Raw genomic sequence first — 23,078 nt, 5'->3', positions numbered from 1 at the left:
TGCTGCAAAGACCATGGGCTGTGCACACACACACACCTGAGTCTGAAGCCCCTCTCGACTACTTTGGAACCCCGAGGGCACCAGCGATCACTTCATCATGTTAAGCCTCAGTCTCCTCATCTGTGGAATGGAATCATGAGTTGTTGAGCTGTACCAGCAGTGAGCTACCACCTTGAAAGACATATACCATGACCTTCTGGACCCCTGTGAGCCCTGCCCAAGTTCCCCCATGTTACTCCAAGGAGAGTGCAGCAGAGATGCCTGCATGTGTATGTGAGTATGCCTGTGTGAGAGGTTTGTGTACATGTGGGTTGGTGGGGGTGGAGTGGAACAGTGTTTCTAACCCTTTAAGAAGAGTGGAGTCAGTCCCATTTCTTCTGTTTTCTTTTCTTTTTTAAAAAAACATGTTTTTATTGATTTCAGAGAGAGAAGGAGAGGGAGAGAGAGATAGAAACATCAATGATGAGAGAGAATCATGGGTCAGCTGCCTCCTGCACGCCCCCCACTGGGAATTGAGCCCACAACCTGGACTTGTGCCCTAACCTGGAATCAAACCATGACTTCCTGGTTATAGGTTGACACTCAACCACTGAGCAACACAGGTCTGGCCCATATCTTCTGTTTTCTCCAGGTAACATTTTCTCAAATTCAAGAACATCATTTCCCTCTCTTAACTAAAGTTTCCACAATTGCCTAAGGCCCTCTCATCAGGACACTGGGCAGAGCCCAGAAAGGTATGGGAGTGTGAGGCCCAGGCACTGGCTCCTGCCCTCTGTAGGTGGCATCTCTGTGTGGCCTCTTCTCTGAGTTGAGGAAAGGAGGCTATGCCCTGCTTCGGCAGCCCAGTCCTCCCAACACTTAGGCCCCAGGCAGTCAGGAGGGGCTTCCCTGAGTCAGAGCACACAGATGGACCTTCAGGCCCAGACCTGGGAATATGCAGTGTGTGCCCCTAGAGTCAGTCCTATTAGAGATGGAATAGATCAAGTTGGTACAGGGCCTATTCCGAGATGGGGGACAGAAAATGAGCAGTGTCCTGCCTACTTCATGGAAGGGACTGGGAGGGGAAGGGCAGCACCCTCTCTGGAGGGAGCTTCTCCTAAGGTCCCCTCCAGCCCTCCAGGGCCCTTCCCCCCGGCCCAGCCTGCCTCTTCCAGTATAGTTCTCAAGGTGGGTGTCCCCACACTAACTGGCCAAGGCACTTCATTTCCCACCCCTCCCTCATCTTTCTGCTCCAGCTGTGTTTCTCCTCTTCCTTTTCTTCTTATTCTTCCTTCTCCTCCTCCTCCCCTTCCTCTTGAAGCCTACTTGGCTGTTGAAACCTCAGAGATATTTGTAGATCACTATCTCAGGAGGCTGTTGGCCTGACTCATTCCTGAGCCAAGCCCTGTCTGCTGGCTCCTTTCATCTTCCCCTCCCAGCCAATCCCTCCTCTCCCTTAATCATTTTCTCTCTCCCTCTAAATGCCCTCCAGTGAATCTGGCTCCCCACTTTTCTACCTTGCCTGTTTTTCATTTGAGAATTCTTCAGAGCAACCCCATACCACGGTCTCCCAGAACAGAACAAGGGCAAAGCAGCAAAGGGCCCTAGGAATGTGCTCAAGGCCTTGGGTTGACTGCTCACTGATGGGGCCTCAGTTTCTTCTTCTGGCAAGTGGGCAACAATGATCACAGTCCTGCCAATGTCCCAGGCCTGTTGTGAGAAGCAAAATGAGATGGTTTGTGAGCAGCCCTTTGGGAGCTGGTGGAGGTGGTGCACTTGGACAGGACTGGTGCTGCACTGACCTCCAGGCCCATCGCAGCCCTTGGCCTGCTAATCTGCTCACACTCTATCACTGTCTTTTTGGCCATTCTTCTCTGTCTCCCTTAGTCTCTGTCTCAGTAGAGAGTGTTCTTCCCTACCAGCTGCACTGCTGGCCTGGGCCTATACCTGCTGCCCCCCACAAGGGAAGGATCAGGCAAGCCCAAGACGGCAGACCAAGGGGACTTTGGAGAGAGTCTGATTCCAACTATAGTGAGCCCCAGAGATGAGAAGGGCCTGGCCACAAGGCCTGGCCCTAGGTTTCGTCCCCAAGTGCCTGGCCCACAGTTGGTCTGTGGATAGCTTGGTGGAGGTGGATTGGCTGGCATAGAATGTTCATGTTATTTATACAAAGCCATCCAGCCCTGATGATTTCCCTTTCAAATGTTGTCCCTGTTCCCCTGAGGGCATGTCTTAAGGTGGCCTGCACCCACTCACCCTCTCTGAGCCTCAGCTGTGCAATGAGAGGGGCTGGAGTAGAACAAGTACAAGGATCCTTCCAGCTCAGACTGTGCTACCCAAAAAATGTCATCTTCTCAACCAAGTCTCTGAGAGATGCCCTGGGGGTTTCTCTGCTTAGGTCCAGTTCAGAGCTTTCACTGTGACACCTCGAACCTTAGCAGCCTGCTTTCCAGTATGTCTTCAAGTGAGTCCCATATGAGGAGAGCCTAAGACCATCATCCCAGAGAAAGAAAACTATAAGATGGAGGCAGGCAAGGGCATGGAGAGGGTGGCCTCAGGACAGCCCAAAAGCAGGCCCTTTCCCTGTAGGCTATGGAGGGAGAAAGTCCTGGGTTCAAATCCCAGCATCTCTGCCATTGTCACACTGTGTAATCTTAGACAAGTCACTTCACTCTCTGAGACTAAGTGTCCTTATCCAGAAAATGAGAATAAAAAAGTGTTTCCATCATAGGATTAAGAAAAGACTTTGTGAAAGCACTTGGTAGCATGCCTGGTTCATCAGAGATGCTACAAAAGGTTCCTTCTTGCCTTCCCCAATCTTCCCTGGGAAAACCTTGCCTGGTGCCTTCCTCCTTCCCTGTCTTCCTCCTTTTCTATGCTGGTCCTGGCCCCTCTTAGAAGCACACCTGGCCTGTTGGGGGACTGGGGTTCACACTCTGGGCTGCTGAAAGCCTCTTGGGAGCCACACAGTGGGGAGCAAAAGGAAGAGATGGCAGGGGAGGGAGTAGGACAGAGACTGAAAGAGGTAGAAAGAGAGGCGGGGAGAGGGACAGAAAGACAAAGAGAGAGAGACAGACACACAGAAATTAGACAGAAGGACACACTCAGGAACACAGAGAAATAGATTTTAGAGAAAGGACAGGTTGGGAGAAAAGCACAGGCAGAGAAGTTGAGGGAGGGCAACACAGGCACACAGAGCTCAGAGAGAGAGAGAGAGTCAGGCAGAGAGTGAGAGGAGGCCTGCAGAACCAGTCGGAGACAAAGAGAGAAAGAAACAAAGAGAAAAAAGGGGTGATGGAGACCTAGACTGGGAAGGAAGGGAGGAAGGAAGGGAGGAAGGGAGGAAGGAAGGAAGGAAGGAAGGAAGGAAGGAAGGAAGGAAGGAAGGAAGGAAGGGAGGGAGGAAGAGAGGAAGGAAGGAAGGAAGGAAGGAAGGAAGGAAGGAAGGAAGGAAGGAAGGAAGAGAGGGAGGAAGGGAACAAGGAAGACAGCAAGGGCAGTGAGGGCAGAGGAGGGAGGGAAGAGGAGGGAGTTGTTAGTAAAGGGCCCAGCACAAGGCTGACACAGCACATTCTCTGTACTCTCCTTCTCTCCCTCCCACTGCCGGCCTCCAGCTGCCCCCTCCCCTTTTCTTATCACTGGGCTCTTGGCTAGGAAAGGGGCTCTGTCTTCTGCCTGTTCTGCACATTCTTCTAGGCCAAGGTTAGCTCGTGCTTTCCAGTCCCTTCCTCACCCTTCTCCACCTCCTCTGCAGCCTAGAGCTCAAGTGGGGAGGAAGCAGGTGACCATCCCAGGGAGAGGCTAGTATTCCAGTACCTCAGCAGCCTGAAGAGAAGGAGGAAGGGGGCTATGGGGGTGGAGGCAAGGCTGATGTACCTCATTCACTTGAAAACTCCTCCTGATCTGCTGATGCTGTCATCTTCTGAAGTGCTTGCTAGGGTCCCAGGGCTCTGAGGTTCTGGGCCAGGCCTCAGGCTTTGGCCCAGGATCACTGTGGAGTCCAGCTCCAACTCTGATGCTGTAGCAGATCCTGATTTCCCCAAACCAGCATCTATCAGAATTCTCTAGGCCTGGCCTCTGAAGAAGCTCAGGTGGCTCCAGAAGGAGGGTTGACTGTAAAGCCAAGCAAACCAAACAGAAGTCATCAAAGCCACCTTGCTCATGGAGCATGGTTCTTTAGGAAAAGGAACAAGATCTAGCTTCTGGGTGTGCACTTGCTTCCTGGAGAGTTCCTTGTCGCTCTGTGAAGTTCAGGTCCTGGCAAGGTGGGTGAGAGGGAGTTAGGAGGACACTAAGACTTGGCAAATGTGTCAGTGGCTGCTTGGGACACTAGGAGTAGGAGTGACTGGGCATCTGCAAGGTCAAGGGGAAGACTGGGCAGAGACAGAGAAGATGAGAGTCCAACATTGGCCTCTCCCCTCCTTCCTCTTAACAGACATTTCTGAGTGCCTGAGGAAGGCTGCTCAGGATTCCTGTGCCCCCTCCCCACTGAGGAGAATTAGCTGGCTGGGGAGAGGACAGAAGCTCCCATCCTAGCTAGGAAGATCATTTGAAGGAACTGGAGCTGTTTATCCTGGAAAAAAAGGGAAAACTGTGGGGAAGGGTGGGAGGTATGGTCTCCATCTTTAGAAATCTGAAAAGCTGTCATGGGACAGAAAATTTACAAAAAAAATATTTGATCTAAATAGAATTCATCAGCTCACACCTTGAGGGTAAGGGACCACTCAAAGGTCAGGGATAACTTGTGGGTAGAGCATAGATCACTGTGCTTTTTCCACCACCCCGAGTTGCCTCCCCATCTCTGAGAATTTTTTAAGCAGAGTAGGTCCAAGGGGGAAGGTATAAGGAGTTGAATTCAGATATGAATAGGGAATCACCTTCTAACAACCTGAACAGTCCAAGAAGGAAAAGGTATTGGGGCTAGAGGTGTGCAAGGAGAAGTCCTTGACAGGGCAATAAGTGGGGATGAGAAGGTCTTCAAGGGTCCCATAGGACTCAACACTTTGTGAGACAATCAAGAAGTGGACTGAGAATAAAAGTAGTCCTCTAGACTGCAAAGAACCAAGAGTCAGGAAATCTCCGCATGTTCCTGCACCTCTGTGTCCTCATTGTGGTAATGCCTGGTTCCCCCTCTGGGACACCTGGATTCACATCCCCCAGGGTCTGCCTGGAGCCTAGAAGAATCTCACTCAGGGTCCTCACTAGTCCTTTCACCAGTCTTCCTTGGGGTCCCAGATCTTCTCTGGGTCAGTGTCTGGGGATTTCATTTAAAGAGGCAGAAGTCAAGGTAGACAGAGTTATCCCAGGGTGGGGCTAGGGTGCTGGGTGCGACAAACAATGCCCGTATGCTGCCTGAAGAGGTGGTGAGCAACTTATCCCGGGAAGTCTTTGAGAAAATGCTGGTTGACCACTTGGTAAAGCACTATTGAGGTAGATGTGGGGGCCCAAGAACCTGCAATTGGAAGGCTTGTAGATCTGTCTGGGCCACACCAAGCAGGTGTCTCCTGGGCTGGGGCCAACTGGAAAAATACCCAGTGGGCCCAGGTTGGGCCTCTGATCTCAGGGCTGGCAGCTCCAGGAGGCCCCCACCCCAGTTCACCTGCTAAGGCTCACTCCAGTCTGAACCACCGCACCTCATGTCTGGCCAGGTGTGGCAGGGTGGAGTGCCTGAGTGCAGACCTGAAATGAAGACCATATGGCAGTCTGAGCCCCACCCATGCAAGAGGGGCCTGGCCAAGTTCGAGTCAGGAGGAGCCTCTCTAGCCTATAAGGCTTCCACTCTGAGTGGGGAATGAAGGGGCAGAGTGGCCATTCATTTGGGGGCTGTGCAGGCCTTTTTCTAGCTTAGCTTTTATCTTTCTTCCTTTGAACCCTGGCCTGGTGACCTCAGGCTCTTTCTGCCTGGTCAGACTGATCCTCTCTTGTCTCCTCTCCCATCAACATTCCTCATTCCAGCTTCTCCATCCCAAGCTGGGACACATACCTGAAGGGCAGATCAAAGGCCCACAGCTGCTCTTGTCAGCTTTCATTAGACCTCAGCTAAGAAGGGGAGCCCACCCTGGCAGTATGCCCTGGCCACTTCACCCTGCAGTCCCCACCCTGGGCTTTCAGAGGCCAGCTCACCCCAAGGTGGTACCTGCAGATGCTGAGAGGGCCCTGCCTCTGCAGCCCCATCTTCTCCTCTCCTCTCTAAGGAAGAGAGAATGCTTCAGATGCCTGAATAGGAAGCAGGCCTGACTCCTGGGACCTGGGCAGACAGCTGCCTGAACAGCACAGACCCTGGTCCCTGGGGAAGGCCTGTCCTGATGGGGGTTCTGCCAGAGGAGATGAGGGCTAAGAACTCTTCTTTACAACTACAGGGCAGTGTTGGCAGAAGCCTCTCAGAGGCCTGGGCTTTCTTCCCAGCTCTTCCATGTCAAGGGAGCCTTCCAGGCCCTTGTGACCCAGCCCCATTACACCTCCAGCAGCACTGGTCATCTCTGAACTTCCCCAACATACATCACTTATTTTCCCCACCTCCATGCTTTTTCACTCATTCCCCCAATCCTTATACTGCCCTTCTACACCTGACAAAATTCTGCCCCACAGAGTAAATAAGACAAAAAGCTACATATATAGTGCAATACATTTTCATGTAGAAAGGGTACAAATGACATTTTTATTGAGCACTTACTATATTCCAGGCACTATTCTAAATGCTTTATAACTTAATCTTCATAACAACTCTATGAATTAGGTATACCATTGCTATCATGGCCATTTTATAGGTGGAAAAATAGGCCCAGAGAAGTACAAAATTTAGCTCAGTGACACACGGCTAGTAAGTGGCAGAGCTGGCTCCAGAGTGCATGCTTTGACACGTCATACTTGGCAGACTCTCACTGGTATAGCTGCAGCAAGAAATCCTGGATTCTTATATGACAGGGTAAAGGTGATTTTGAGGAGAGATCATCTTAGTCACGTTCTGCAGTGTACATGGTTTTGGAGGCAGGAGAATGTGTTATTAAACATTTGAATTCTGAAGTCAGAGAAATCTGAGACCAAGTGTCACAAATTTGCTACTCACTACACTACATGAATAACCTGGGTCACCTTGCTATCTCCTTTGAGCCTCCCCTTGGTCATTGGTCAACCAGGGGTGATAATATTTATTGTTGGGATGGTTATCTTGATTAGCTAAGATGCTGAATGAGTAGCACTTACCTTTAATCAAAAGTCTTAATTTTTAGAATAAAATAGAAAGACTTGAAGATCATTACATCCAATAAGTTTCTGGTCAAAAGTTACTGCCCCTGGGAAGGCTTCCCCCTGCCACGCCTCCTCACCCCACTCCAAAGAGCAAAAGATTCACCCATTCTTCTAGCTTTAACACACCAGTTAGTGTTTCTAGTGTCTCTGCAGCAAGGGCCTTATTGGGCCACTTTCTAATCTTTGCTCACTTCCCAGTGCCAAGGCATGGAGAGGCTTCCATAGGTTCATTCGTCTAATATTTGTTGAGCACCTACTGTTGTTTGTTGGATGCTGGGGATGCACAGGTGGAGAAGATGCTATCCCTGCCTTTGAGGAACTCATACTTTGGGTGGGAGACAGACTTGACATTGTTGGTCATTATACATTGACAGAGGAAAGTTAGAGGAATATATTTACTCAACCATCCTTAACAAATATGTATCCGGTGCCTATTATCAGCCACATTCTATTCTTAGAGGCTTATCTATGATCGCTATCCTATTAATAATCCAAACTGGAAGGGTAAGGAGACACTGCCTAGAGGAGGAAGCGCCTGAAAGATAGTAGGCTAAGGCTTGGTGAGGCTGGGGGAGAAGGGTGTTCCAACAATGCCATTGCTAGGGGAACGGTGCTGGGGGAATGTGTTTGCACCCTGAGTCCCCACAGGCTTGTTAAGGACACTAAGACTAGAATTTCAGTTGCATCCCCCGTAGACCTGTGATTGAATGCAGATGTCCCCTCTGCCTCCCTCACCATGCCCCTCTGTCCCAGGAAGTGGGAGTAACATATGCAGGGGCCAGAGGTGAGGGGCGCCTGGTGCATTTTTAGAACTGTGAGTCATTCAACTGATCTGGAGCAAGGCAGCCAGGAATGAGGGACTGAGAAGAGGAGTGGGGAGAGAGAGCTGGCTGGAGAGGTAACTAGGGGCCAAGCCCTGCATTGTGGTTACAGAGTGTGCGCTTTATCTTGTAGGCCAAGGACAGTTCCCAGAAGGTTTTTAAGTGACGTAATCAGATATGTTCTTCAGAAAGTTAACTGGGTGTGTGAAGAAGATGAGCTCAGTATGGGTCCTGTTGAATTTTAGGGGCCTGCAGGACATTCAGGCTGGGTTGGGGCTGAGCTTGGGGAAGAGGGCTGGACTGGAGCCCTGTGGACTATCAGTACGAAGATAGGAGCTGGAACTGAGAGAAGATGAGTTCATGAAGGGGGACTGGGTAGCGTGAAAGAAAATAGGAGGAAAGACTGAGCCCTGGGCCTTTCAGCATCCAAGAAATGGGAAAGAAGGAGGAGCCAACTAAGGAAACAGAAGAGGAGCCAGGGAGCTAGGAGGGAAAACAAGAAAGTCATCAGGAGCAGTCAGTGAACATTAGTTAAATGCACTTGGCATAGGAGTGCCCAAGGCCAGCTGTCAAAATGAACCTCTCACCAGTGAATAGTTAAAGGCAAAGTATCAGGCAGAATATTTATGAATGAATCATGATTCATAATGTAGATTCCTGGGCTGTGCCCCAGAGATTCTGATTTAGTCGGTCTGGGTGGGGCCTTGGAATCTTCATTGCCAACCAGCATCAAGAGATGCAGGAGCAAGCATCTGTGGCATTTACTTGGAGAATTCCTGCTGTCTCAGGGGTGACGGTGAAAGGCAGAGGGTAGGGACAATGTTGTGGTGACCTGTCCCTGCAGAGGGAAAGGCAGAATGAGCAGTGGCATTCCACCACCCAGCTTACTCACACTCCTGCCCTTGCCCCCAGAGCTTTCTCGTCGAACCCAGGTGCAGGCCCGGATCCCAGCCAGGAGTAAACTGAGCCTCAGTGTGGAAAATATGGAGCCAAGATATCCGGGGATGGGGTGGGCGGGAAAGGGAATAATGCAAACCATGCAGATCTGGCCGTGAAAGAGGCAGGGAAGGGGGGCCAGGGACTAGTGAACAGCAAATGAGATAGGAGCTTGCAATGTGATATGGTACTCCAATAAAGCCTTTCTCTTTCTCTCCCTGCTTGGGGCCAGTCTGCTGCAGAGTGGAACGAAAGCCAAGGATCCCTCATCTGCAGCCTCAGCCTCCTGAGACGCCTCATGAGTCCTCATAGCTACATTCCATTGAGAAGTAGGGGTGTTGAAAATCACAGGGCATTGCTGCTGGGTTGAGCCAGGGCTGGATGACAAGCAGTACTCCATTTTTCTATGATGCAGGCAATCTGGGTTGTAGTCCCAGCTGTGCCATTAATGGGCTATGTGGTCTTGGATAAGTCATTTCACCTCTCTGGGCTTCCACTACAGCATCAGTAGGATGGAGGAGGTAGGAGCCAGTTGATATGGGAGCTCTAAATTCTACTCTGTAGGAGTATCATGGACTAGTAGATTTTCACCTGTTTTGTGGTGACCTTTCTGCAGACAAAAAGGGAGCCAGCTGACCAGTACGTATTGGTTACTTACTTTGTACTTGAGACTGTGCTGAGGGTTTATATACAGTCTATTGTTTCAGCTTCACAAAAGCCCTATGAAGAAGGCATTATGCCCATTTTACAGATGAGGACATTGAGACTTTGGGAAACCAGCAGTTGAGTCTGGAGGTTGGGGGAATAAGAGGCATGGTCTCAACACCTGTACAAGACTTACCCACCCTCCTGGGGATTCCTGGGTCCCATATTTCCAGTCCTAGATGTTAGCACTCTCCTAGCAGATTTTGTCTGACTAATCGGCCCATTGCTCTAAGGAGCAGCCCCTCCCCTCCAAGCGCATAGCTCTATACTTCCCCATGAGAGTTGGACACATGGCCTACCACGGGTAGAGGGGAGGGGAGGGGACACACATGGCTTGATAAGGGGCCAGCCAGGTCTTTTAAATGTCTTTTTGACATGCCCAAGTGAGTCAGCAGCTGTGAGGTCCCTTGGTGTGAGGTCTGGGCATAGGGGTCCTCTCTGCCAGTCTCCCCTTCACCTTGATCCATCCCAGAAGTCTAGCTCTCTTAACAGGGATCCTCGGAGCCAACCTAATTATTGCCAGGTGGGAGTGGAGGACCAGGGCAGAGGCCTCCAGGACCCCACCCTGTCCCAGCTCTAATTGGCTTCCCAGCAATCTGGGGATAGCTGCCCTCTCTGAGCTAGGCCTGGCTTCTCTCAAACCAGGACACTTGCCTGGCCAGCCAGGCCCAGCCAGCTCCCTTGTTTCCCTGACAAACCCTTCTCTATGGGCTTTCCATAGAGGGGAAAAAGACCCATAGCCTGGCTTTGGGACATGGGCCCTGGCCCAGGATTCTGGGCAGCCAACAGGATGCTGGGGACTTGACTGCCCCCTGTAGAAAGCCCCTACTCAAAGCCACACCTGATAGCCTGGAGATGGGACATGGGCTGCCTAAAGTCAGGCTGCTTTCCTCCCTTCTCCCTGCTTTTGTGGCCCTTCTCCTCTCCTCTCTACTTATACACATCCCCAAGGTCCTCTGAGACCCAAATAAAGGCCTGAGTCCTACAAACTCACTGGTTGACTTTGCCCAAGTCACTGGCCCCTCTTGAGCTCTCAGTGTCCTTTCTAGCTGGGACATATCAGGACTCTCCAAGTCTATTTCTCTAGAATTACTCTATGGCTCTGACTTCTCGCTGTCACAGGGAATGGGTTTCCTGACACCGCAAAACTCAAGTCCCAGTTCCTTACCTTGGCATTAAGTCCTTTGGCCATTTGGCCCCACTTCTCTTCCATTAAGTCCTATAGTCACTTTTGGTGTCCTCACTATTCCCAGACCACACACAGAGCCTTTTCCCATGGCAGTTCTTTCACTTGGGCAGTTCCCTTGTTTGCAGTACTCCTCCACTAACTCTCTAGCTCCACATTCTCCCAGGGCTAGCCCAAATGGAATAATGGGCTCCTTCCTTTGTTTGCAGAACCATTGTTCCTGCAGTGGAATATTTGAATGAGTGTCTCCTAGAGGGAAAGGATAAGTGTTTGTTGAATTGTAAACATAACAGATATGTATGATTGACTTCCTTCACATAGCCACCCCCCCCATAGACAGTGCACTAAGGGTTCATTTATATACCATAACTGTTTCATGGGAAAGCCCAGGTTATAGATAGTGCTAATGATCGGAGTTAGAGAATTCAGGCAATGCCACTAACTCACTGCGTGTGTGATCTTGGGTAAGTCATTTTCTCTCTCAGAGTCTCATTGTCTTGTCTCATTGTAGTTAGAAAGTGGTTCAACTGGCAGACTCTAGAGCTGGACCACCTAAGACAAGCCACACGTTTGCTGTGTACCAGTCCTGTGATTTTTGAGCAAGCGACTTTACCTCTTTGACTGTCAGTTTTCCCATCTCAAAAAATGGAAAAAATAATGGTACCTGTTTGTGTTGTGAAAATTAAGCGAGTTGATAAATGCAAAACACTGAGAGCTATGGTAAGCCCTTGATAAGTGCTAGCTGTGGTTATGTTCTTAACTGTCCAGTGGGGCTCAGGTTGCCTGGCAGGTGAGGTGGGAGCAGGAATTAAAGAAATGAGATGGCCCAGAAAGTCCTCCAAATGCTGTGAGCTGTACCACACGGCACAAATGTGAGTCATCACATGATAATAGGCAAATTGGTTTTCCTCTACGATGGAGTCGTCTAGCAGTCAGGGCAACAGTGGGTGCAGTTGGTCTGTCTGCATGTTCTCAGGGCTTTGCTGTCTTGCCATGAAAATGAACCCAGAGGAACCCCCATGACAGGCACATGCATGGGGCCTCAGCTACTGGCCCAGCAGCTCTCAAGTTCTAGTGGACTTTCCCAACTGTTCCCTCATTTAATCTCCACAACAACCCTTGGCAGGAGGCAGGGAAGGGAATAGAAACCTCGTTTTTCTGATGATAAAAGTGGGACTTATAGGAAAGGGAAGGTCATGTAGATAAAAAATGGTCAAGGACTTGAACCCAGATCTTCTGAGTCCCAGTGCCCAGAGCTGGAAGGACAAATCCTAGAGTAGCGGTTCTCAACCTGTGGGTTGCAACCCCTTTGGGGGTCGAACGACCCTCTTTCACAGGGGTCGCCTAAGACCATCCTGCATATCAGATATTTACATTATGATTCATAACAGTAGCAACATTACAGTTATGAAGTAGCAATGAAAATAATTTTATGGTTGTGTCACACATGAGGAACTGTATTTAAAGGGCCAGAAGGTTGAGAACCACTGTCCTAGAGGAAGAATCTCTCTTCCCCACCCCCCACACCCTCTACTTATACTGAGTTCCCTCTTGTTTATCAGATACACCTGTGCCAAGTCCAGTGCAGGGCCCTAGAGATCCAGAGGGGAAACCAGACAGCCTCTGCCTTTGCTGTCTAAGGGCTACAGAAGTTAGAACCCAGAAATGCTGGTCCAAGGAGTCAAGAGCCACTAAGAATTGCAATGGAGCCAAAGACAAAGTGTGGCAAAGGCACAAAAGAGGGATGGCAGAAGGAGGAAGGGGACCTGTGGGAGAGAGGATGGGGGAAGAAGAGAGACAGCATTCAAAAGAGTGGGCCAAGCTCCTGAGACGGCAGCAAGGTGTTTGGCCAGGAGAGCAGATGGCCCAGCTGCAGATGGTGGCTCAACCCAAGTGTTGGTCTAACATTGATGAGCGGGCATACTGCCACCAGCCTCTTACTTGGGGCTTGTTCATCCCTGCATTGGCCACAACAATAAGTAGAACAGACAGCTCTTAGCAAAACTGGGTTTCTGCAGGAAAGAGGTGAGTGGGAGTGGTCAGAAACCAGGTCGGGTAGCTAGCTAGAGCAGGGACAGCATCTAGAGTAGGTGAGGCTGAGTCATCTTAGCTTCTGGAGAGCTGGGGGTCACAGTGGAGTCTCTGTGATTCCTGGGGATGCAGATTTGAAAAGGGAGAAGCTTGACCTAGTCAGGTTGTTGGCATGTGTTGGGCACAGAGCCCAGGTGTCAGAGATCATGCAGAACAGGCAGGCCTCCTGGGGTAGGGGGTCTGAGTCATCCAATCTCAGCAGTTAAGAGCAAACCCACTCTCAATCCTGAGTTATTAGCGGCAGGGAGGCCTAGTCTTTCCACTTTACATTCATTATATTAATACTTCTTCACACTAACCCTGTGACTTGCACCGGTGTTGCACAGAAGGTTCAGCAGGAAGGGACCTGTCTCAGGTCACATATATGTAAGTGGTGGCCTGTGTGCCTCCCACTCACTGCCTGTGCTGAAGTGGCCCCCCAGGGTGAGCCCACCAGAAGCAGAGCACTCTGCTGCTCTTGGTATCAGAGAGGAGGAAACTGACAGGCCCTCAAGGGAGCCAGAGTTGATGCTGGTGCTAAATTGGGAGAGAAACGGCCCCTGAGGGCCCTTGCCTGGGGGCACTGAGCAGCCCAGTGGACAATGTCCTGGGCAAGGCTTGACAACCCAACAGACACCGTTTACACATGGCTGTTTTCTTCTCCCTTTCGTCAGATAATGTTTATTTCTCTTCTTGATTATGAAAGGCACACAGGCATGCCTGTTTCTTGAAAGGGCCTTTGATAAGAGCCGAGAGCAGTACATGAAAGGGCTACTCTGCGAGGGCCATTCTGCCAGCACCTACATGCATGTGGCCCAGGAGGTTTTCTGTTTTGTTTTGTTTAAGATGAGGGGAACAACCACAGGAGTGGGTGCCCACCATGGCCCATAGACTCTTTCCCCCAAATTTCCCTTCTCACAGAGGTGCCTTTATTCCTTCATTCACAGGGCCCCCACTCTGTTTCTATTCAGGGCCAGGGCCCTCCCCAGACCTCAGGCCCTAAGTGCTCTCACTTTTAGGGGCATATCAAATATGTGAAAATGCACCCACACCCCATATTAAATGTAATTTTTGCTATAAAATTTACAAAGGATTTTTATAATTCCGCTTTTGAAATAATTTGCCTGTGAGTAACTTGTTTCATTCCCAATTGGATATGATTTCTTGGTAATCATCATGCATACTTGGGAATTCTTGCAAAGTGAGGAAACCCAACCAGCAAATTGTTTTCAAATGTAATGAAATTTTTTCGAATACTATATTTAACAATTAATGATGTCAATATTATATTACATTTTGTAGACACATAATAGAACTCTTATTAATTCCAATTCTACTGTTTCTTTTCATATTTTAGAGTCAATAAATTTCTCGGGGCTCGCACATTTTCATAGGTCCCTGGGAAGCTTAGAGGCCCTGGGTAGTGCTCCCACTTCGGAGAAAATGGCCCAGAATTGGGAACTCCGGAGTCTCAATCCAGCCTATGGAGAAAATGGGACAAAGCAGCCCCCAGGGGACTTTAAGAAGGGGGTGGAGGGCAATTCGCACACATTGTCTCTGAGTGTCCTCACATCTCAGGAAGAGCCAGCTGTTGCCACTACCTCTGTCTCACAAGTGAGTACACTCAAGCTCAGAAAGGAGAAGGCACTCTCTCAGTACCACACAGCCAGTGAGGGGTAAATCAAGGGTCTAACAACTTTCTATCCCTGTAGCTTTGAGGATATACAAAGCCAGCTTTGAAGAAGTCAGGGAGGCCCACTGCACATGAAGATGAGTAAATATTAACTCCTACTCTTATTGTTATTAGACTGTTTCTCTCCCTGAAGGAATCTGACATCTCTAATCTACTGCTTACTAGCTTTGTGACTTTGAGTAATCTACTTAAGCTGCCTGTGCCTCATTTGTACACCTGCATAATGGGGATCACAGCACCTACCTCAAAGAGCTGTGCTGAAGAATAATGAGTTAGACTTGGAGAACCCTTAGCAGAGTGCCTGACATACAGTAAATGTTGGATATGTGTTAACTATAACTAATATTACTGCCATTATTATTATTATTATTATTATTATTATTATTACTACTACTAGTGGCCCAGTGCACAAATTTGTGCACATTGAAAGGAAATTAATTAGAAGAAATATTTTTTTTTTTTATTGCTTAAAGTATTACAAAGGGTATTACATATGTGTCCATTTTATCACCCCGCCCTAGAAGTCCCCTAGCCTCCCCTATCCCCCAGTGTCTTATGTCCATTGGTTATGCTTATATGCATGCATACAAGTCCTTTAGTTGATCTCTTACCCCCCTACCTCCTGCCCCCCAACCCTCCCCTGCCTTCCTGCTGCAGTTTGACAATCTGTTTGAGGCTGCTCTGCCTCTGTATCTATTATTGTTCAAAAGTTTATAATGGTCTCTATTATCCATGAATGAGTGAGATCATGTGGTATTTTTCCTTCATTGACTGGCTTATTTCACTTAGCATAATGCTCTCCAGTTCCATCCATGACGTTGCAAATGGTAAGAGTTCCTTCCTTTTTAGAGCAGCATAGTATTCCATCGTGTAGATGTACCACAGTTTTCTAATCCATTCATCTACTGATGGGCACTTAGGCTGTTTCCAGATCTTAGCTATGGTGAATTGTGCTGCTATGAACATAGGGGTGCATATATCCTTTCTGATTGGTGTTTCTGGTTTCTTGGGATATATTCCTAGAAGTGGGATCACAGGGTCAAATGGGAGTTCCATTTTCAGTTTTTTAAGGAAACTCCATACTGTCTTCCATAGTGGCTGCACCAGTCTGCATTCCCACCAGCAGTGCACAAGTGATCCTTTTTCTCCACATCCTCTCCAGCACTTGTCGTTTGTTGATTTGTTGATGATAGCCAGTCTGACAGGTGTGAGATGATACCTCATTGTTGTTTTGATTTGCATCTCTCGGATGATTAGTGACTTTGAGCATGTTTTCATATGTCTCTTGGCTTTCTGAATGTCCTCTTTTGAAAGGTGTATATTTAGGTCCTTTGCCCACTTTTTGATTGGATTGTTTATCTTCCTTTTGTTGAGTTGTATGAGTTCCCTATAAATTTTGGAGATTAGGCCCTTATCAGATATGACATTGGCAAATATGTTTTCCCACACAGTGGGTTTTCTTGTTGTTTTGTTGATGGTTTCTTTTGCTGTGCAGAAGCTTTTTATTTTGATGAAGTCCCATTTGTTTATTTTCTCTTTAGTTTCAAGTGCCCTAGGAGCTGTGTCAGTGAAGAAATTGCTTCGGCATATGTCTGAGATTTTGTTGCCTTTGGATTCTTCTGGTATTTTTATGGTTTCCCATTGTACATTTAAGTCCTTTATCCATTTTGAGTTTATTTTTGTGTATGGTGTAAGTTGGTGGTCTAGTTTCATTTTCTTGCATATATCTGTCCAATTTTCCCAACACCATTTATTGAAGAGACTATCTTGGCTCCATTGTATGTTCTTGCCTCCTTTGTCAAATATTAATTGAGCATATTGGTTCGGGCCGATTTCTGGGCTCTCTATTCTATTCCATTGATCTATATGCCTATTCTTGTGCCAGTACCAGGCAGTTTTGAGAACAGTGGCTTTGTAATACAACTTGATATCTGGTATTGAGATCCCACCTACTTTGTTCTTTTTCAGGATTGCTGCAGCTATTCGGGGTCTTTTTTTATTCCAGATGAATTTTTGGAGAGTTCGTTCTAGATCTCTGAAGTATGCCGTTGGTATTTTAATGGGAAGTGCGTTGAATTTATAGATTGCTTTGGGTAGTATGGACATTTTAATGATGTTGATTCTACCAATCCAGGAACACGGTATGTTCTTCCATCTGTTTATGTCTTCCTCTATATCTTTTTTCAACGTCCTGTAGTTTTCTGAGTAGAGGTCTTTTACCTCTTTAGTTAAGTTGATTCCTAGGTAGCTTAATTTTTTTGGTGCAATGGTAAACGGGATTGCTTTTATAATCTCTCTTTCTGAAAGTTCACTACTGGTGTATAGAAATGCCTCAGATTTCTTGGGGTTAATTTTGTATCCTGCTACATTGCCAAATTCATGTATTAAGTCTAGTAGCTTTTGGATGGAGTCTCTGGGGTTTTGTATGTATAATATCATGTCGTCTGCAAATAAGGACAGTTTTACTTCCTCTTTTCCAATTTGGATGCCTTTTATTTCTTCTTCTTGCCGAATTGCAATGGCTAACACTTCCAGTACTATGTTGAACAGGAGTGGTGAGAGGGGGCATCCCTGTCTTGTTCCTGTTCTTAGGGGAAATGGTGTTAGTTTTTGCCCATTGAGTATGATGTTGGCTGTGGGCCTGTCATATATGGCTTTTATTATGTTGAGGTATGATCCTTCTACTCCCACCTTGCTGAGAGTTTTTATCAAAAATGGGTGTTGAATTTTGTCAAATGCTTTTTCTGCATCAATTGATATGACCATGTGGTTTTTTTCTTTCAGTTTGTTTATGTGATGTATCACGTTTATTGATTTGCGGATATTGTACCATCCTTGCATCCCTGGGATAAATCCTACTTGGTCATGGTGTATGATCTTTCTGATGTACTGCTGGATCCGATTTGCTAAGATTTGGTTGAGGATTTTGGCATCTATGTTCATGAGGGATATTGGCCTGTAGTTCTCTTTCATTGTGTTGTCTTTACCTGGTTTTGGTATTAGGGTGATGCTGGCTTCATAGAATGAGCTTGGAAGTGTTCCTTCCTCTTGAATTTTTTGTAGTAGTCTGAGGAGGATAGGTTTTAGTTCTTCCTTGAATGTTTGGTAAAACTCCCCTGTGAAGCCGTCTGGTCCTGGGCTTTTGTTTGATGGAAGCTTTTTGATGACTGCTTCAATTTCTTCCATAGTTATTGGCCTGTTGAGATTTTTAGATTCTTCCTGATTGAGTTTTGGAATGTTGTATTTTTCTAGGAATTTGTCCATTTCCTCCAGGTTGTCTAGTTTGTTGGAGTAGAGCAGTCCATAGTATTTTTTAATGATCATTTGTATTTCTGTGGGGTCTGTTGTTATTTTGCCTCTATCGTTTCTGATTTTGTTTATTTGGGTCCTCTCTCTTTGCTTCTTGGTGAGTCTGGCTAGAGGTTTGTCAATCTTGTTTATCCTTTCAAAGAACCAGCTCTTGGTTTCATTGATTTTCTGTATTGTTTTTTTGGTCTCTATGTCATTTATTTCTGCTCTAATCTTTATTATTTCCTTCCTTCTGCTCACTCTGGGGTTTTCTTGTTGCTCTCTTTCTAATTCTTTGAGTTGTAGAGTTAGATGATTTACTACCATGTTTTCTTGTTTTTTGAGATAGGCCTGTAGAGCTATAAACTTCCCTCTGAAGACTGCTTTCATTGTGTCCCATAGGTTTTGGATTGTTGTGTTTTCATTGTCATTAGTTTCCAGAATGTTTTTAATTTCTTCTTTGATCTCATTGGTAACCCAATCAATATTTAATAGCATGCTATTCAGCTTCCAGGTGTTTGAGTATTTTTGGTTGTTTTTATTGTAGTTTATTTCTAATATTATGCCATCGTGGTCTGTGAAGATGCTTTTTATGATTTCAATCTTCTTGAATTTGGGGATACTTTGCTTGTGACCCAATATATGGTCTATTTTTGAATATGTCTTATGAGCATTTGAGTAGAATGTATATTCCCTGGCTTTGGGGTGGAGTGTTCTGAAGATGTCTATTAAGTCCATCTGATCTAGTGAGTCATTTAGGATTGCTGTATCTTTGCTGATTGTTTGTCTAGAGGGCTTATCCAGTGCTGTCAGTGGTGTATTAAAGTCCCCTACTATGATTGTATTGTTGTCGATCTCTCCTTTGATATCTTCCAGGAGTTTTTTTATGAATTTGGGTGCTCCTGCATTGGGTGCATATATGTTTACCAGAGTTATATCTTCTTGTTGTATTGATCCCTTTAGTATTATGAAGTGGCCTTCCTTATCTCTTGTTATGGCCTTCACTTTGAGGTCTATTTTGTCCGATATAAGTATTGCTACCCCAGCTTTCTTTTCCTTTCCATTTGCCTGAAAGATATTTTTCCATCCTTTCACTTTCAGTCTGTGTGAGTCCCTTCTAATGAGGTGGGTTTCTTGTAGACGGCAGATGTATGGGTCATGTTTTTTTATCCATTCAGCCACTCGATGTCTTTTGTTTGGAGCATTTAGTCCGTTTACGTTTAAAGTTATTATTGAAAGGTACTTGTTTGTAGCCATTTCTGTTTTTGTGTGGCTGTTTTCTTTCTGAGCTTTTTATTTCTTATTTTTATACCAGTCCCTTTAGCATTCCTTGCATTGCTGGCTTGGTGGTGATAAACTCCCTTAGCCTTTTTTTGTCTGTGAAGCTTCTTATTTCCCCTTCAATTTTGAATGATAGCCTTGCTGGATAGAGTATTCTTGGATTCAGTCCTTTGCTTTGCATCACTTTGTAAATTTCAGTCCATTCTTTTCTGGCCTGATGTGTTTCTGTTGAGAAATCATTTGACAATCTAATGGGAGAGCCCTTGTATGTAACTTTCCGTCTCTCTCTTGCAGCCTGTAAGATTCTCTCTTTGTCCTGAACATTTGCCATGGTAATTATGATGTGTCTTGGTGTGGGTCTTTTCAGGTTCACCTTGTTTGGGACTCTCTGGGCATGTGTGACTTTTTTCTTCCCCACCTCAGGGAAGTTTTCTGATATTATTTCTTCTAATAGGTTTTCTAATCCTTGTTCATCCTTTTGTTGTTCTGGTACTCCTATTATTCGTATGTTGTTTCGTTTCATGTTGTCCCAAAGCTCCCTTAGGCTCTCCTCCTGTCTTTTAATTTTTTTCTCCAATTGCAGTACATTTTGGGTGTGTTTTGCTTCCTTGTCTTCTAATTCACTAATTCGGTCCTCCGCTTCTCCTAGTCTACTGTTGATACTTTCAATGGAGTTTTTCATTGCAGCTATATCACTCTTCATTTCTTCTTGGGTCTTACTTAAGTTGTTGATTTTTTCATCTGTTTCTTCTAGCTTCTTCCATATGTTATCGATTTTTTCATCTGTTTCGTCTTGCTTCTTGCAGAGGTTGTCGATTTTTTCCTCCATCCGGTTTATGCACTCTAGGACCCTTATTCTGAATTCTTTTTCTGTCATGTTGCATGCCTCTGTATTACTTAGCTGCTTTTCTGGAGAGTCCTCCTTCTCTTTCCTTTGGGGGTTTCTTTGTCTACCCATGTTTGATCTCACTGACATATCTAGACGTTGAGTCGTTCAGTGGTTGCTCCCTTGGTGGCAGTGACTCCTTGATCTGTGGTTGCTCTTCGGGTGGTTGCGGTAGCAGCTGCTCTTCAGTTGGCAGCCGCTCCTCTGGTGGGTTCTGTTCACAGCTGTGGTGGCTCTTCTGGCTGGTGGGCGAGGTTTCACGTACAGCTGCTGTTCCTCGGCAGAGGGTGTGTTGCTCAGGAGGTTGCTGTTGCTTGGACCTGCTGCGTTGATTTAAAGGCACAAAATACAACACAACAAGGCACCACGTACCAGGCACTATACACAAATATATTCACGATATTAATAACCCCAAATAAAGGTGATCACCCGAATTAAGAGAATTAGGGAACAAGGAAGAAGAAAGAGAAAAAGATAAAAGAGAAAAAGAAAAGAAAAGTAGGGACCAAAAAAAAAAGGAGTGCAAAAATGAAATTTGGAAAAAGAAGGGGGGAAAATAAAAGCGAGAAAAGAAAAGAAAAAAAAAAAGAGCGAAAAGAGAGAATGAAGTGGAAGAGGGGAAGAGACTTTTTATATGAGGAGAATACTCCTATCGAACAGCCATTAATCCCAACAAATTCCAGCAACAGCTCCCTGGAGATGAATGCAAACTAGAAACAACCAATAATATAACGATGAAAATAGAATGGAGAACACTAATCCCAAAATAAAATAAAGAGAAAATAAAATGGCACTTTAAAAAATGGTAAAATGGTAGCAGTAGTAATACTGGTTAAAAATAAGAAGGTAGTAATTAAAAGGGTAAAATCAGGTGATGGAAAAAGAAGGAAAAAAAAAAAGAAAAGAAAAAAAAAAAGAAGAAAAAAAAAAAAGAAAAAAATTGGTTTCTTAGTTAAAAGGTGGAAAAAAAAAATTGCAGTAGTGAAGGTCCCTTGGTTCTTCTATTCTTCAGTGTGGCTCGCCTTAGACCTGCCAGGTATCCAGGAGAGTGTTGAATTTCCCTGCGATACACTGTTCCTCTGTGTTGTAAACCACAGTCCTTATTTTAAAGCAGACCGCTTTTGTTTCCCAGACTGCCTTATTTTGTGTTTAGCAAAGAGTCAGTTTGTGGGTCAGCCTCTGGGCGGCAGTGTTTTGGGGTTGGCCTCTGAGGCTGTAGGGCCTTTCTGTCCAGTGGAAGTTCACTGCCCAGAGCTGGCTGCGTAATAGTTAGTTACCAGCGCTGTGTTGTTGCTGGGATTGAAAATCCCTCTATAGGCCAGACCCTGTTAACTCCCAGGGACTGATCAGGTTATTTTAATCCTTGATCTTGTACAGGGTGGAATCTGGGTGTGGCTGTGCTCCTTGCCTGGGGGCTGGGGGGAGGAGTCTCACTCTCAGGAGAGAATGGCTGCCCCAGTCCTGTGCTCGGGGGTGTCTCAGCACTCAATTCGCTGCCACCTCTCCCGGCTCCCCCTCTCTCCTCAGTCTCTCCCCAGATTCCACTCCTCCACACACTCTCCCTCTCTTCAGCACAGGTGAGTGTCTGTATCCGAAATGTCCCATGAACAGGATTCAGTGAAAACAATCAAACAAACGCCGGCCGCGGAAACGGGGAAGGCTTGGTTTCTGTAAGCTTCTTCTCTTACCGGGACTGCATGGTCTGGTCAGCTCTTCAGGCTGCCCCCTTTAGGCTCAGTCCTCTGTGATCACAGAACCCAGCTCTCAATTCCCCCGGCGGCGCCAGGAATCCCGCGGTTCTCCTTTCCCCCGTCAGGGGCTGTGCCTGTCCCAAGGGACGCGCTGCCGCGCGGTCTCCCTCCGACTCTCTGGGTTCAGAGGTCTGGCAAACTTTCCTGCCCAAATCCCTGGTTTTTTTTTTACCTTTCCTGGGGAGTTCTGCTCTTCTCGGCTGCAAACCGTCTCACCAGCTGAGCAATTTCGCCAATTCGGTGTGGGTGTTACTAGTTTCAGCTGCTGACTCCATTTGCTCCAGGACACGACCTGGGACGCGTCTGCCTATATCGCCGCCATCTTCCCAGAAGAAATATTTTAATATCACTATTGGCCCTTTCTCTATAATAGAAGTGTCAACCAAATTCACAATTGACAATGACAAATTGAAACACATGCATGTGATTGGCGTCAGCGAGAGCTTTATATGTATTGTGCATGTGCAAGTCAACTTAGTCTTTTATATATATACTAGAGGCCCGGTGCACGAAATTCATGCACTGGGGATGGGTGGGGGGTCCCTTAGCCCAGCATGTGCCCTCTTGCAGTCCAGGACCCCTCCCTCCTTACTGCCCACCTGCTTGCTGCTTCCTATCGCTTGGCTTGCTGCTCCTTAGCGCTGCCTCGAAGGCCTTGGGTCTGCTGGGTGCCGGGCCTACGGGTTTGTGTTTCTGATACCCCCAGCAGCCCCAGCACCTTGATGGCGGCGCTTGGGGCTGCGGGTCTTTGATTAGGGCCCCAGCAGCCCAAGCACCAAGGTGGTGGGCCTTGGGGCTGCTGGGTACAGGCCCCCCGCTGCGTGTTTGTGTTTTCTATCAGGCCCCCAGCAGCCCCAGCAGCCCCAGCACCGCCTAAATAACTTAAGGGAAACTTTATTTAGTCTTCTTTTAAAAGCAATCTAGTTTAAAAATGAGTTGCAGTTAAGAGAGAACAAAGAACATGGTACCTAAGAGTGAGATAGAGACAGAGGAGAGTCTGTCTCTCTGCGGGCACTGGTCAGGGGCTTACATGCCAACTGTTCTCCACCTGGGAAATGATGTAAAATCGGTTTCTTTAGTTTTCTGCTTAATGGTCTTCTCCAGAGTGGAGTGGCATCTGCTCCCTTCTCCCTGGGGCCTGGCTTGGTGGTCGCCTTGGGGTCTGGCTGCGCTCCAGCGGGATCCGCACGGGCCTGCCTGCTCCACCCGGCCCTGTCCACACGTTGCTTCCTCT

The 23,078-nt window shown here is 47.0% G+C and overlaps 1 long non-coding RNA gene across 1 annotated transcript in view; it reads left to right on the top strand.

Moving 5' to 3' along the window:
• The window catches only part of LOC308510797, a 266,084-nt gene that overhangs the window by 42,227 nt on the left and 200,779 nt on the right, over positions 1-23,078 (top strand). The gene's annotated exons all lie outside the window — the stretch shown is intronic.

The sequence above is a fragment of the Myotis nattereri genome (genome assembly GCF_964212035.1).
Source record: "Myotis nattereri genome assembly, chromosome: X".
Classification (NCBI taxonomy): Eukaryota; Metazoa; Chordata; class Mammalia; order Chiroptera; family Vespertilionidae; genus Myotis; species Myotis nattereri.
This window is presented reverse-complemented; position numbering and strand designations above follow the sequence as displayed.